Consider the following 15,920-nt stretch of genomic DNA (forward strand, 5'->3'; position numbering starts at 1 on the left):
TTTCCAGAATCCGAGCCCACCCGAACGTTGCCGATCCGAGTCGGATCCGAGACAGATCCGGGTATTGGCGCCAAATGAAAACTTGAAACCGAGGCTCGGAGTCATAATCCCGCTGTCGGATCTCGCGATACTCGGATCCTATAAATTCCCCGCTAGTCGCCGCCATCTTCACTCGGGCAATGATCAGGGTAGAGGGAGGGTGTGTTAGGTGGTCCTCTGTCCTGGTAGATGCTGTGCTGTTTAGTTCTGTGCTGTGCTGTGCTGTGTTCTGCAGTATTAGTCCAGTGGTACTGTGTGCTGTGCTCTGTCAATTTTGAGTTCAGTGGTGCTGCTGGGTCCTGTGCTGTGTCCTGTTCAGTCCAGTGGTGCTGTGTCCTGTGCTCTGTGCTTCTAAGGGCATAGTTATTTCCCCAATATTCCCAAGTGTTTAAAAAATGTAAAAAAAGTTATAAAAAAAATACAAAAAAACAATTAAATTTTTTTGTAATTACAACAAAATTTGCAAAACCAATCCTGCAGAATAAGCCCATTGGTACTGCAATATTACCAAGTTCACACATTCAGTAGTAAAAGTCCAGTGGTACTGCTGCAATATTACAAAGTTCACACATTCTGCAGTATCAGTCCAGTGGTGCTGTGTGCTGTGCTCTGTCAATTTTGAGTTCAGTGGTGCTGCTGGGTCCTGTGCTGTGTCCTGTTCAGTCCAGTGGTGCTGTGTCCTGTGCTCTGTGCTTCTAAGGGCATAGTTATTTCCCCAATATTCCCAAGTGTTTAAAAAATTAAAAAAAAGATATAAAAAAAAAAAAAAATTAAAAAAAAAAAAAATTACAACAAAATTTGCAAAACCAATCCTGCAGTATAAGCCCATTGGTACTGCAATATTACCAAGTTCACACATTCTGCAGTATCTTGTGCTACATATAATGGAGACCAAAAATTTGGAGGATAAAGTAGGGAAAGATCAAGACCCACTTCCTCCTAATGCTGAAGCTGCTGCCACTAGTCATGACATAGACGATGAAATGCCATCAACGTCGTCTTCCAAGCCCGATGCCCAATCTCCTAGTATAGAGTATGTAAAATCCAAAAAGCCCAAGTTCTCCAAAAATAGCAAAAAGAGAAACTTAAAATCATCTGAGGAGAAACGTAAAGTTGCCAATATGCCATTTACGACACGGAGTGGCAAGGAACGGCTTAGCCCTGGCCCGTGTTCATGACTAGTGGTCCAGCTTCACCCAAGGATCTTAGCCCTCCTCCTCCTCCCCCCCCCCCCTACAAAAAATTGAAGAGAGTTATGCTGTCAGCAAAAAAACAGCAAACAACTCTGCCTTCTAAAGAGAAATTATCACAAATCCCCAAGGCGAGTCCAAGGGTGTTGGTGGTTGTCAAGCCTGACCTTCCCATCACTGTACGGGAAGAGGTGGCTCGGGAGGAGGCTATTGATGATGTAGCTGGCGCTGTGGAGGAACTTGATGATGAGGATGGTGATGTGGTTATTGTAAATGAGGCACCAGGGGGGGAAACAGCTGATGTCCATGGGATGAAAAAGCCCATCGTCATGCCTGGTCAGAAGACCAAAAAATGCACCTCTTCGGTCTGGAGTTATTTTTATCCAAATCCGGACAACCAATGTATGGCCATATGTAGCTTATGTAAAGATCAAATAAGCAGGGGTAAGGATCTTGCCCACCTAGGGACATCCTCCCTAATACGTCACCTGAATAACCTTCATAGTTCAGTGGTTAGTTCAGGAACTGGGGCTAGGACCGTCATCGGTACAGGGACACCTAAATCCCGTGGTCCAGTTGGATACACACCAGCAACACTCTCCTTGTCAACTTCCTCCACGATCTCCATCAGATTCAGTCCTGCAGCCCAAGTCAGCAGCCAGACAGAGTCCTCTTCAATACGGGATTCATCTAAAGGAATCCTGCAGCGGTACGCCTACTACTGCCACTGCTGCTGTTGCTGCTGTAAGTCGGTCATCTTCCCAGAGGGGAAGTCGTAAGACCGTTAAGTCTTTCACGAAACAATTGACCGTCCAACAGTCGTTTGCCATGACCACAAAATACGATAGTAGTCACCCTATTGCAAAGCGTATAACTGCGGCTGTAACTGCAATGTTGGTGTTAGACGTGCGCCCGGTGTCCGCCATCAGTGGAGTGGGATTTAGAGGGTTGATGGAGGTATTGTGTCCACGGTACCAAATCCCGTCGAGATTCCACTTCACTAGGCAGGCGATACCAAAAATGTACAGAGAAGTACGATCAAGTGTCCTCAGTGCTCTAAAAAATGCGGTTGTACCCACTGTCCACTTAACCACGGACATGTGGACAAGTGGTTCTGGGCAAACGAAGGACTATATGACTGTGACAGCCCACTGGGTAGATGCATCCCCTTCCGCAGCAACAGCAACAGCTGCATCAGTAGCAGCATCTACAAAATGGCTGCTCGTGCAAAGGCAGGCAACATTGTGTATTACAGACTTTAATAAGAGGCACAATGCTGACAACATATTAGAGAAACTGAGGGAAATTATCTCCCAGTGGCTTACCCCACTTAGACTCTCATGGGGATTTGTGGTGTCAGACAATGCCAGTAACATTGTGCGGGCATTAAATATGGGCAATTTCCAGCACGTCCCATGTTTTGCCCACACCATTAATTTGGTGGTGCAGCATTACCTCAAAAGTGACAGGGGTGTGCAGGACATGCTTGCGGTGGCGCGCAAAATTGCTGGACACTTTCGGCATTCAGCCAATGCCTACCGCAGACTAGAGGCACATCAAAAAACCATGAGCCTGCCCTGCCATCACCTCAAACAAGAGGTTGTGACGCGCTAGAATTCCACCCTCTATATGCTGCAGAGGATCGAGGAGCAGCAAAAGGCCATTCAGGCCTACACAGCCACCTACGACATAGGCAAAGGAGTGGGGATGCGCCTGAGTCAAGCGCAGTGGAGACTGATTTCCGTGTTGTGCAAGGTTCTCCAGCCGTTTGAACTTGCCACACGAGAAGTCAGTTCCGACACTGCCAGCTTGAGTCAGGTCATTCCCCTGATCAGGTTGTTGCAGAAGCAGCTGGAGAAAGTGAGGGAGGAGCTGGTAAACCATTGCGATTACACCAAGCATGTAGCTCTTGTGGATGTAGCCCTTCGTACGCTTTGCCAGGATCCGAGGGTGGTCACTCTTTTAAAGTCAGAGGAATACATTCTGGCCACCGTGCTCGATCCTCGGTTTAAAGCGTATGTTGTGTCTCTGTTTCCGGCGGACACAAGTCTACAGCGGTGCAAAGACCTGCTGGTCAGGAGATTGTCCTCTGAAGAGGACCGTGACATGCCAACAGCTCCACCCTCATTTTCTTCCACATCTATGGCTGCGAGGAAAAAGCTCAGTTTTCCTAAAAGAGCTGGCGGGGATGCTGTTAACATCTGGTCCGGACTGAAGGACCTGCCAACCATTGCAGACATGTCTACTGTCGCTGCATTGGATGCTGTCACAATTGAAAAAATGGTGGAGGATTATTTTGCTGACACCATCCAAATAGACATGTCAGACAGTCGATATTGTTACTGGCAGGAAAAAAAGGCAGTTTGGAAGCCCCTGTACAAACTGGCTCTATTTTATCTGAGTTGTCCCCCCTCCAGTGTGTACTCGGAAAGAGTTTTTAGTGCAGCGGGGAACCTGGTCAGTGAGCGGCGAAGGAGGTTGCTTCCTCACAACGTTGAAAAAATGATGTTTATAAAAATGAATAATCAATTCCTCAATGAAGTACAGCACTGCCCTCCAGATAGTACAGAGGGACCTGTGGTTGTGGAGTCCAGCGGGGACGAATTGATAATCTGTGAGGAGGAGGAAGTACACACTGTAGGGGGAGAGGAATCAGAGGTTGAGGATGAGGACGACATCTTTCCTCAGTAGAGTCTGTTTAGTTTGTACTTTGTACAGGGAGAAATGAATTGTTTTTTTGGTGTGGGGGCCCAAACAAACCAATCATTTCAGCCACAGTTGTTTGGTAGGCCCTGTCGCTGAAATGATTGGTTTGTTAAAGTGTGCATGTCCTATTTCAACAACATAAGGGTGCGTGGGAGGGCCCAAGGACAATTCCATCTTGCAACTATTTTTTTGGCATTATGTGACCATTCAACAGTCGTTTGCCATGTTCAAAAAGTAAAAGAAAATACCAACAAATTCAAAAAATTAAATCAAAAGTTAAATGCCCTGTCATTATTTAAAACAAGAGGTTTTGACGTGCTAGAATTAGTGTAGTGTTAAGATGTTATAAACACTACACTTGGAACTTGGAGGAGGTCTTGTGGCCCCGGTACCAAATGTAGTACCGGGGCCACCCCACTACGCAGTCCAGATACTTGTTTGGTGGAATTCTGACCAGTTGAGGGTGTATTAATTATATTGTGGCCCCGGTATCAAATTGGGTACCGGGGCCACTCCACTACGCAGTCCAGAAATTTTTTGGGGGGAATTCAGAGCCGTGGAGGGTTTTTTATTAATTATGTTGTGGTGACCACTCCTCTACGCAGTCCAGGTCCATTATTTGGTGCGATTCAGACCAGTTGATTGTTTTCTTATTATATTGTGGTGACCACTCCTCTACGCAGTCCAGGTACATTATTTGGTGCGATTCATACAAGTTCAGGGTTTTTAAATTATATTGTGGTGACCACTCCTCTACGCAGTCCAGGTACATTATTCGGTGCGATTCAGACCAGTTGATGGTTTTCTTATTATATTGTGGTGACCACTCCTCTACGCAGTCCAGGTACATTATTTGGTGCGATTCATACAAGTTCAGGGTTTTTAAATTATATTGTGGTGACCACTCCTCTACGCAGTCCAGGTCCATTATTTGGTGCGATTCAGACCAGTTGATGGTTTTCTTATTATATTGTGGTGACCACTCCTCTACGCAGTCCAGGTACATTATTTGGTGCGATTCATACAAGTTCAGGATTTTTAAATTATATTGTGGTGACCACTCCTCTACGCAGTCCAGGTACATTATTCGGTGCGATTCAGACCAGTTGATGGTTTTCTTATTATATTGTGGTGACCACTCCTCCACGCAGTCCAGGTACATTATTTGGTGCGATTCATACAAGTTCAGGGTTTTTAAATTATATTGTGGTGACCACTCCTCTACGCAGTCCAGGTACATTATTCGGTGCGATTCAGACCAGTTGATGGTTTTCTTATTATATTGTGGTGACCACTCCTCTACGCAGTCCAGGTACATTATTTGGTGCGATTCATACAAGTTCAGGGTTTTTAAATTATATTGTGGTGACCACTCCTCTACGCAGTCCAGGTACATTATTCGGTGCGATTCAGACCAGTTGATGGTTTTCTTATTATATTGTGGTGACCACTCCTCTACGCAGTCCAGGTACATTATTTGGTGCGATTCATACAAGTTCAGGATTTTTAAATTATATTGTGGTGACCACTCCTCTACGCAGTCCAGGTACATTATTCGGTGCGATTCAGACCAGTTGATGGTTTTCTTATTATATTGTGGTGACCACTCCTCTACGCAGTCCAGGTACATTATTTGGTGCGATTCATACAAGTTCAGGGTTTTTAAATTATATTGTGGTGACCACTCCTCTACGCAGTCCAGGTACATTATTCGGTGCGATTTAGACCAGTTGATGGTTTTCTTATTATATTGTGGTGACCACTCCTCTACGCAGTCAAGGTACATTATTTGGTGCGATTCATACAAGTTCAGGGTTTTTAAATTATATTGTGGTGACCACTCCTCTACGCAGTCCAGGTACATTATTCGGTGCGATTCAGACCAGTTGATGGTTTTCTTATTATATTGTGGTGACCACTCCTCTACGCAGTCCAGGTACATTATTTGGTGCGATTCATACAAGTTCAGGGTTTTTAAATTATATTGTGACCACTCCTCTACGCAGTCCAGGTACATTTTTTGGTGCGATTCATACAATTTCAGGGTTTTTAAATTATATTGTGGTGACCACTCCTCTACGCAGTCCAGGTACATTTTTTGGTGCGATTAAGACCAGTTGATGGTTTTCTTATTATATTGTGGTGACCACTCCACTACGCAGTCCAGATAGATACCTCGTTGCAACGTTTTGGACTAATAACAATATTGTGAGGTGTTCAGAATACACTGTAAATTAGTGGAAATGATTGTTATTCAATGTTATTGAGGTTAATAATAGCGTAGGAGTGAAAATAAGCCCAAAAACTTGATTTTTGAACTTTTTATGCTTTTTTCAAAAGAAATCTGAATCCAAAACCTTAAATCCGAACCAAAACCTTACGGCAGGTGTTTTGCGAAACAAATCCGAACCCAAAACCTCAAGAAAATCCGAATCCAAAACACAAAACACGAGACACCAAAAGTCGCCGGTGCACATCCCTACTTAAAATACACAAAGGAAGTGTATAAAGGGTGAGCAAAAAATCTAATTGACAACTTCCGGAGTAGAATATATCTATGGTATGTCATGTTGTTCTTTTTATTTTGCAATATTTAAATAAATATATTTATGAAATAGTTTGGACAATGTAGCATACCTCGATTTCACTTCAACAATACATGAGTCCACTCTCCTGCATTGATTGATCCTACCCTTTTCCCATGTTTGGGTCTATGTGCAGGGGCATGTGACCATCATACATTTAAGCCAGCTCAGAACAAACCTCAGTCCCTCTTGTGTGCATGTTAAAGGATCAACAATGAAACCACTCTAAAATTTTGTAAATCGACACAATTAAACATGTATTTTATAGTCTGATCTTTTATATCCAGTATTTGCAATAAAATGATTCCCAAGTAATAAAAAAAAGAATTTATTATTAATTTGACCATGTCATTCAGAATGGACTTTTTCAATATTATGCCAAAAACAAGTGCCAGTATATCTAGCCAGATACTTGTTCCAGAAATACATACTTTTCATTTCATTGCATGACAATGGCACCTGGAAAGATGGGTCCTACAACCTATGGGGACAAGAAACTGAGAGCTTTAGTGGATCACCCCTTTCACCTAGTGTAATTCATGCACCTACTCAGAGTGTGCAGATAAAGAGAGCTTTTATAACTTGTGTTCCTGTTCCCTCTACCTGGTTTAGGGCTTGGAAGCAAGGCCAGACTGGGCCAGCCCTGGCATTTAAAGTACACAGGTCCACTTCAGTTCCAACAGGAAAGAAAATATGTGCCGCCGCGCGTGGCCTCATTGTGTTGTGGGTGTGGCCAACATGGGGCATTGATACATACATTATAATAATACATTACATTTATCATTTTAGACAAATACTCAGGCATTACTGTTAGAAGCACACAGCTTTGCCTTCACAAGCAGTACGTTGTGAAGCGGGACATACCTCCCAACTGTCCTTGCAGTCGGACCAAATCCTGACTAAGGGAGACAGTCACCCAAATTCAGGACTGCCCCACCAGATTCAGGACAGTTGGGGGACTGTCCTGTTCTCTCCTACCTGTCTTGGTCACTTTCATCACTTGTAGCAGCTGGTTTCTTTAGCTCAGTTCATTCTTGTCTTGATCCTGGAATATTGGATGCCCTATTTTGAAAAAAAAAAATGGGTACATGAGATTTAGAAAAGTCCAACCAGCCCCGGTGTTAAAACAATAGCACTCACGTTTTATAATTAGACCTCCCTCCAGTCCCCACAATAATAATATTCACATTTAATAAATAGACCTATTTCCCTCCAACCAGCCCCAACATTAAATTAACAGTATACCCATTTACTCAAAACATATTTCCCTCCCTCCAAACAGTCCTAGCAATAAATTAAATAGCATTAAAGTTTAATAAATATAGCCATTTTCCACAACCATCCACGGCAATAAATAATTCATAAACTGAAAGCCCGTTTGTCTTTTGCTCGTAATTATATATCTTTGTATGTGCTTTGTAACACAATTGTAAATTTATGATGTTAACATCTTTTATATATTTGTGCACTGCTGTTCATCCTTTTTACATTTGTATTAATATTTGTATTATATATTCGCAATCTTCATAGCGGCTGAGAAGGTTCAGCTGTGATTGATTGTGTATACTCCTATAAAGGGTGTTTTACTTGGGTGAGGATCCACCCCTCCTGATGAAGTCTGTTTAGATGAAATGCGTTGAGGTGGTTGTGGATCCAGGGTCTATTTTATGATGTCCGCTGATGCAGGAGTCATTTGATTGCTGGTTTAATGCTTGATTATACTGTATATCTGGTACATGTACATTCTGTTTTTAATAAAAACCTTTTATTTGGATAATGCACTATAGAAGCGCCACCATTTGTTTGATATCCAATAAATAATTCATATTCACATTTAATAAATAGCCCTCCTCCCCAAAATCAGACCCATATTCAATTGATAGCCCTAAACCACCCCAAATTAAAAGTTCCTTCACCTCACCTTAAATAGTTACCCCCCACCTACACTCCACCATTAAATAGCCTACCTCCCACACTATATTAAGATCCTCTCTTCCCTCACATAATATATTAAAATACTGCGCGTGCACACACGCACACTATATGAACATGGCCAAACGCACACTATAGCAACATGGGGCCACACAGAAACACTATTAGCCATACAGATGTACACATGTTTTACACCTGTGACCAGAATCAATAGATTTATATCTTTCTCTGGATTACTGATGTCACACTGTCATACTCATATAATAAGGTTATTATATTTTTAAGTGTACTGGACAGTCACTAAATATTCATTACCAGATTTATTTGTTTTGTTTTATATTATCACATCCAATTGTTTTTTAATATCTTTATTTATATGTACATTTTTGGAGATTTATAAAATAAATTGGTATTATACATAGTCTGCCATCTAAGAGTATTTTTTATTCTTGACGCATATATATCGTGGCGCATCCCACTTTTTAAAATTTAAACCACACACACACAACCACACTATTTGTCACACAATTTGCCACACAGATACACACACTATTTGCCACACTATTAGCCACACATCCACACAGACATATTACACACACACACACACACACACACACAGACACTTAACCTTTGTACATCCAGCAGCAGCACTCTGCGCGCTGCCCGGCAGACGGAGAATCAGTGACTGCCGCCTATGCGAGCAATCACATGGGACGGCACCACATGACAGGTGCCATCCCATGTGATTGCTCGCATAGGCGGCAGTCACTGATTCTCCGTCCGCCGAGCAGCGCGCACAGTGCTGCTGCTCGGCGGGCACGCGGACCGGCCCATGTGGCCATCGGCCCTTCTGGCATTTACCGAAAGTGCCAGATGGCCAGTCCGGCCCTGCTTGGAAGCCACTGAGCTTCTTCAGCATAGATTCTGCAGATTAAGTATAATGAAGAGAAGGCCTATGGCAGACTGATATCAGCAGAAGATAGAAGGCAGATCACCTGCATCTGGTATTCCATTGGAAGGTAGGTAAGATAGACTTACTTACTGGTTTGAATTGAAGGTGCCAGTTCTACTTCCAGTGTTGTCATGTGTGCACTAAACAAGATGGAGTTTGGATCAGACATATGCAAATGTCTGCTGAGGCTGCTTCTGGCTCAGTAAGTGTACTGCCTCACCTTCAGGAATGTGTTCCTAATATTATACCTACCTATCCATTTGTTCCTTTCCATTCAATTATTCTATTTTTTGTTTAGAGAGAGATAGAGACACTGGTTAGAGAGAAAAACAGCTTGCATGTCGTAGATGTGAAATGGGCAATACGGAGTTGGCAGATTGGTATAGCAAGCTTCTATCTCAGATATATTGTCTGCACTGAAACCACATTGGTTATGCAAAATCTCAGGTTGTGGATATGGTCTAACAGCCAGAGTTCCATTATGTCGCTTAAGTCTTCTTCATTTGTAATTAAGAAAGTGCCTTCCTCTTCAGACCCAGATTGTCATTCTTTTGATTCGGCTTTGAAGGAGAATGAAGATGATGAAAAAAGGGAATGGAATAATCAAGAAAATAAGCTATTTTTTCATCATCGGAAAAATATAACAGGAACAATTTTAAGATATGGGACCATTGCCTGAAGGTTGAGGTCCCATTCACTACAGTTTTCAAAAATACTTATCTGCATTGTGTTGATACCATATTCTAATGGATAGGTGAATGCCTCACATAGTAGGGTATATAAAGCTCCCATTTAAAGCAAATCTAGCTTTAATATGCCTGGGGGTCTCTAAAAGTTCTGGTTTAGCCGACTGGATGAAGACCTGCAGACAAAACCGCTGCAAACCAGATCACTGCATCCTTTTCAGTTCCTAAAAAGGCGGTGGATTTTCAGTTCTTAAAACAGTCAGTGGATTTTGTATGCAGTACTTTAGCTGACTAATAGCTGAGAGCATATGGAAGTGGTAGAGCTTTTTGGCTAAAAAGATGTTCTGCAGATAGTATACAATCTAGGTTATTTACAAATCCTCAAGTAAAAGTAGCAATTAAACCAAGGGGCTTGTGAAGGGCAGGCTCTTTCATTTTATTTTCTCCAGGGGGAGAAGATCCTGGTCTAAGATTCAAAGTCACATCAATCCAAATGTTCTACACAGTCAAGTCTGGAACTCTCCATCCAAGAGCAAACAAATCAGCAGGTCCTAATCCCATATTTCTCCTAGAAAAATGAAAGGTATTTTATTCCACAGTCTACAGATACAAAACATGCAGTAAAAAGAGGTGGGTGCAATGTGATGATCCATCAAACTTTTCTGAGGCTTGCAGTTCCACTGAAATCCCATTTGCCCCATATTCAGTTTTAGACCGCCATCTGCCTGAAAATCTTTATAAAGCTTATGCAGAAGCCACAGTGTTAATGAGGAAGAATTCAATTGTAATAATTCTATCTTTGGATGATCTTACCTATGCAGAAAGTAAAAGTTACACTATTTGCAGACAGTGTATTCAACATTGTCAGAGCTGAGCTGGTCAGTCAACCAGCAGAAATCAGATCTAACCCCCTCTCAGTCAAGGATTCTGTCAGAGATCCTTTCTGCCAGTAAAGAGAAGGCAGTCACTCACAAGCAAAATATTAATATTTCAGAAATGGAGGAAAAGTTCCATAATTATTAAGTGGGATGGCGGATTATCTTTAAGAAATCCAGAAGACCGTCTTTCACTCAGACCTCTCCACTCAGCTATTTTGAAAGCCTGGAAATCCTGGCGCTTCCCAGTCTCTAGACAGATTAATGAAACGCTCACCACGGTTGTGGTCCAAGAGGGTTTGGTTTCTGAAATGTTTCAGTTTGTAGAAGAGGCCCTGGATTGTTCCTTCTGTTATACCTCAGTCAGGGTCTAGGTAGGAAAATTGTAATTAGCAGGGTGGATCCCGATAAAGAAACAAGAGGTCTATTGGGTAAGGTCATCTCTACCCATATGAAGAGTAGAAAACCTGTCACACCAGAGTCCTGAATAAAGAACAACAGTCTTTTGCTTCAGTTCTAGGGTAGAAACAAGAGATCGAAAGCATCTAGAAACAGGCCAATTAAGATGGCTAGCTCCAAAGTCTACAAGACAATTAAAGCTGCGCTATTACCTGCACTGGGGCTGGTACATGTAGACAATTTTTGGGGCTCTACTGGTTCTGTATTACAAATTAATTTTGTTAACCAAAATTTCATCAGAGATAGGATGGGTGTGAGTGGCAGGACCAATCACAGGCTATCTTTTGATTGTGGATTTCGATTGCCCCCATGCTCACAACCGTCTGGGGCTGTAAAAGAAGCAGAGCAGTGGGGGGTGTGATGTGGGGCTGCTCTGCTACCTTGTGAGGATCGTACATCCTAGTGGGTTCTTATAAATCAGATAGGCAGATTGATGCAACCAAAATGCAGTTTATTCCGTAGATGGCAGTACAGACATGCGGATATACAATCACTGGACAGATGCTTTTCTTCATCATTACAGCATACGCGTGACGGAGGCACAGTTCCTTGTCACCAATCCATGAACCCCAATACAGGTTGTATCCTCTTCAATATTCCCACGGTGGTGGAGCTAAAGGTGGGGGGACTAGGGCTTGTAGCCAGGTTATGATAGGTGGGAATCTATAAGACATAACCCTCCCCATTGGCTCCCTGTGTAGAAGGCGCCTATGCGTCTAATCCAGGGTACTAATATACCAATGATCTTGTTGGCTAAACATAAAAGGAGTGATAGCATTATACACGTGGACGCTAATTATTTAACCCAATCTCGTCCTCTCTTATCCCCGATTTAACACTCCACCTGGTGTTATTTAAAACTATCCTATTTAGCTTATGTAACAATTGCCTTATTAACATAAATACGCACAGCATGCAATAATATATATTAACCAGCTGTATAAAAACAAAAAATTATAAAAACCTGTAAGGCAGCGAGACGTGAAAGTTCAGAGTATGCAGACAGTGATAAATTGCGAGCGTCTGTATGCTTCAATCGCATGAGTCCAGAAATCAATTGCACTGTGTGGTCTCATACACCTTTTGCAAGATTCTTCCAGAAGAAAATAAACCCTGTCAATGCGCCAGGTGGTCATTTGCACACACATTCTGTAACCACGAGACTTAACTGTTTATCCAACTGTGTCACATGCTGTGGTCGTACACTATTCTTATTTATTTCTTTCAACGTGGTGTTGCCATGTGTGTTTTGGAAGACAATTTGTTTTCCACGAGCAACCCTTTATATTCCCACTTATATTAAAATAATTCTGAGCATGTTACCCTTATTGTGCCTGAGATGTTATTTATATTTACACAGGGTGACAGCCAGAGGGAAGTTGTGGGTCTGCAGTCATAATATATATATATATATATATATATATATATATATATATATATATATATATATATATATATATATATATATATATATATGTGTGTGTAGGCTAACACTGCTCTGCACTTTTATAAATACACACAAAACACACACATTTTTGCAAAATGTTTGCAAATTACTCGTTTGTGTGCTGCAAGTGTTTTAAATGGTATTTTATACAAAATACAAATACATTTTTTGTCATGGTCAGCTTTATGTGGCAATATCCAGAGTACGGTGATCTGTCGGTGTGAAAATCACATTGTTTGGTGGCATAGAACAGGGGAAATTGCACAAAAAATGTGATATATAAAGAAATATCTGTGAAATAGGAATTGTGTGAAGTTCTTTTTTTTTTTTTTTTTTTTTAAGCCGTTAGTTAATTCCACATTTGTGGGATCAGAATTTAACAGTTACCAAAAAAGGATCAAACATGATATTACTCTTTATCATCATCACCACCATTTATTTATATAGCGCCACTGATTCCACAGCGCTGCACAGAGAACTCATTCACATTGGAGCTTACAGTCTAAATTCCCTAACACACACACACACAGACAGCAGACACAGGCTAGGGTCAATTTTGATAGCAGCCAATTAACCTACTAGTATGTTTTTGGAGTGTGGGAGGAAACTGGAGCACACGGAGGAAACCCACGCAAACATGGGGAGAAAATACAAACTCCACACTGATAAGGCGATAGTCGGGAATTGAACTCATGAACCCAGCGCTGTGAGGCAGAAGTACTAACCATTTAGCCACTGTTACTTTGTTCTGTCATTTTCATGCGCTTTTAACTAGTGTATAATAATTCCAAACATTATAGTACTTTTTTTTCCACCATTTTCTGTCTACTTACTGTCAGTGGAATATCCTGTATATGGAGGGGGAAAAACACACACATTTAGCCTTTTGTCATGGTAGATTTTCAGAGAGAAACGAGAAGAAACCTATGGGAGTGTATGTAGGGAGAAGACAATTACAAGACAGTAACTGATCATTAGGAAAAATAATATGTGGTAGAAAGTAGATCAGGTCAAACATGCTATATATAGCACCTCGCATAGTTTGCATGCGTTGCTCATTTTTTATTTATAAATGGCAATATGTATGTACCGCTTAATTGCAGTAATCTTTTCAGAAGCAATAATAATGTAATGTATGGATGTGGAGTGATAGCTCTCTTCTGTATTAAGGCTATACAGCGTTTATATTGACCGCTCTTAGCAATCAAGCATCTAAAATGCTTATGTAATTGGCCAGGAGGGAGAGAGGGAGATTATTGCACACAGATACACATGTTCTTTCTACATATATTATTTAAAGAAAGTGTATATCACATAACTATATATTTCATGGATGGATGCTTTGCCCTTTAAAACTAAGTTATTATCAATTCGCATTTATCAGAAAATTGGGGGAGTTTGATTTGATTATGCTCCTTTTGTCGTTTAAGGACTCATTCACCTTAAAACTTGTCCTAAGCCTAGGTTCACAAGGAGTTTTTTTCTGCCCAGTATAGTTGAAGAGCTTTAATACTTCAGATACTCTCCTGAGATGCTACTAAAACTTATCTCTATTGATTGGAATAAGATTCTAAACACATTTAAAAAAACAAAGAAAAATACATAAAAATGATTAGAAATGTAAAAAGAACTGTGACAGTACTCTATCATTACCATATTCCAGAACAAAATGCATTTAGTATTAAAAGTAACAATGGATGAACTGAAACTTGTAAACACATATATCTGATTACAACCGCTCAGGAATTGTCACACTTTATCTGGTTACTGATACCTTGCATGTTGTCAAACCAGTAAAGGATTTCCCTGTTGATCTGTCTTAAAAAAACACAAAATATTGGTGAGATACACAGTGGTATTAATTCCTAGCAAAAATAGTATTCTATATGCTATGGAAAACCATTTTCTTGTAGGATTGTACTAAAATACTGCTGTAAAACTTTATGGTCAGATATATTATTATTACATCATTGATTTGTAAGATGTGACAGTCTTCTGCAGCGCTGGACAGTAGGGAAAACATGACATACATAAACCAGGGACATACAAGGCAGAAAATAAATGCAGACATGAGAACACAAAGGTAGGAAGAACCCTACTCATGAGAGAGCTTACATTTTAATTAGAATAGGGCACAGCTGAAACAAGATTGAAGAGTGTGGCTGAGTGAAGTTGAGAGGGTGCACTAGTGGGGGTAGTATAGGTGGGAGTCCACTTATCTCAAAAAAACAACAACAAAAGGATGGGTTTTCAGAGAACGCTTAAATATCTGAGGACTGTGGAAGAATCGGATCGGATAGTGGCATGGGAGAAGTGATGTGGATCAGAGTGAGAGGTGGTTACCCAAGAGGGCAGGAGCAAGTTGACATAACATTTGAGATGTATGAAGGGGGAGGGGGGTGTTGTTGAGCTCTTTGTAGGTAAGGGTAATAGGAATTGGATTCCAGAGGACACAGGGAGCCAGTGTAGAGATCTGAAAAGCAATGCAGCACATATGGGGCTGTGGGAGCTCCATATGTGCTGCAGTGGGAGAGGAAAATCAGTCTTGCAGCAGCATTTAAGATGGATTGAAGTGGGGATAGATGGGTAAGGGGAAAGTCAGATAGCAGGAGTTGCAGTAGTCAAGGTGGGAGAAGATGAGAGAATGGATAAGAGTTTTGGTAGCATCATGGGTAAGAAAGGGGCATATTCTGTATTCTGGCAATATTTCTGGGGTGGAGGAGACAGAACTGGGAGAGAGACTGGATGTGAGGCATAAAGACGAGGGCGGAGTAAAGTGTGACATCAAGGCAGCGGGCTTGCGAGACTGAGGAAATGGTGTGTTATTGATGGTGAGAGAGATTTGAGGAGCAGGAAAGATGGGAAACAGTTTTGGACATGTTGAGCTTTAGGTAGAGTTGAGGTAGCCGTATTGAGAGAACAGAGAGACAGTTGGTTACACAAGATGGTACAGAAGAGGAGAGGTCAGTGGAGATGTAGATTTGGGTGTCATCAGTGTAGAGGCCGGATGACAAAATTAGTTCTCCAAGAGAAGAAGTGTAAAGTGAGA

The sequence above is a fragment of the Mixophyes fleayi genome, chromosome 2 (genome assembly GCF_038048845.1).
Source record: "Mixophyes fleayi isolate aMixFle1 chromosome 2, aMixFle1.hap1, whole genome shotgun sequence".
Classification (NCBI taxonomy): domain Eukaryota; kingdom Metazoa; phylum Chordata; class Amphibia; order Anura; family Limnodynastidae; genus Mixophyes; species Mixophyes fleayi.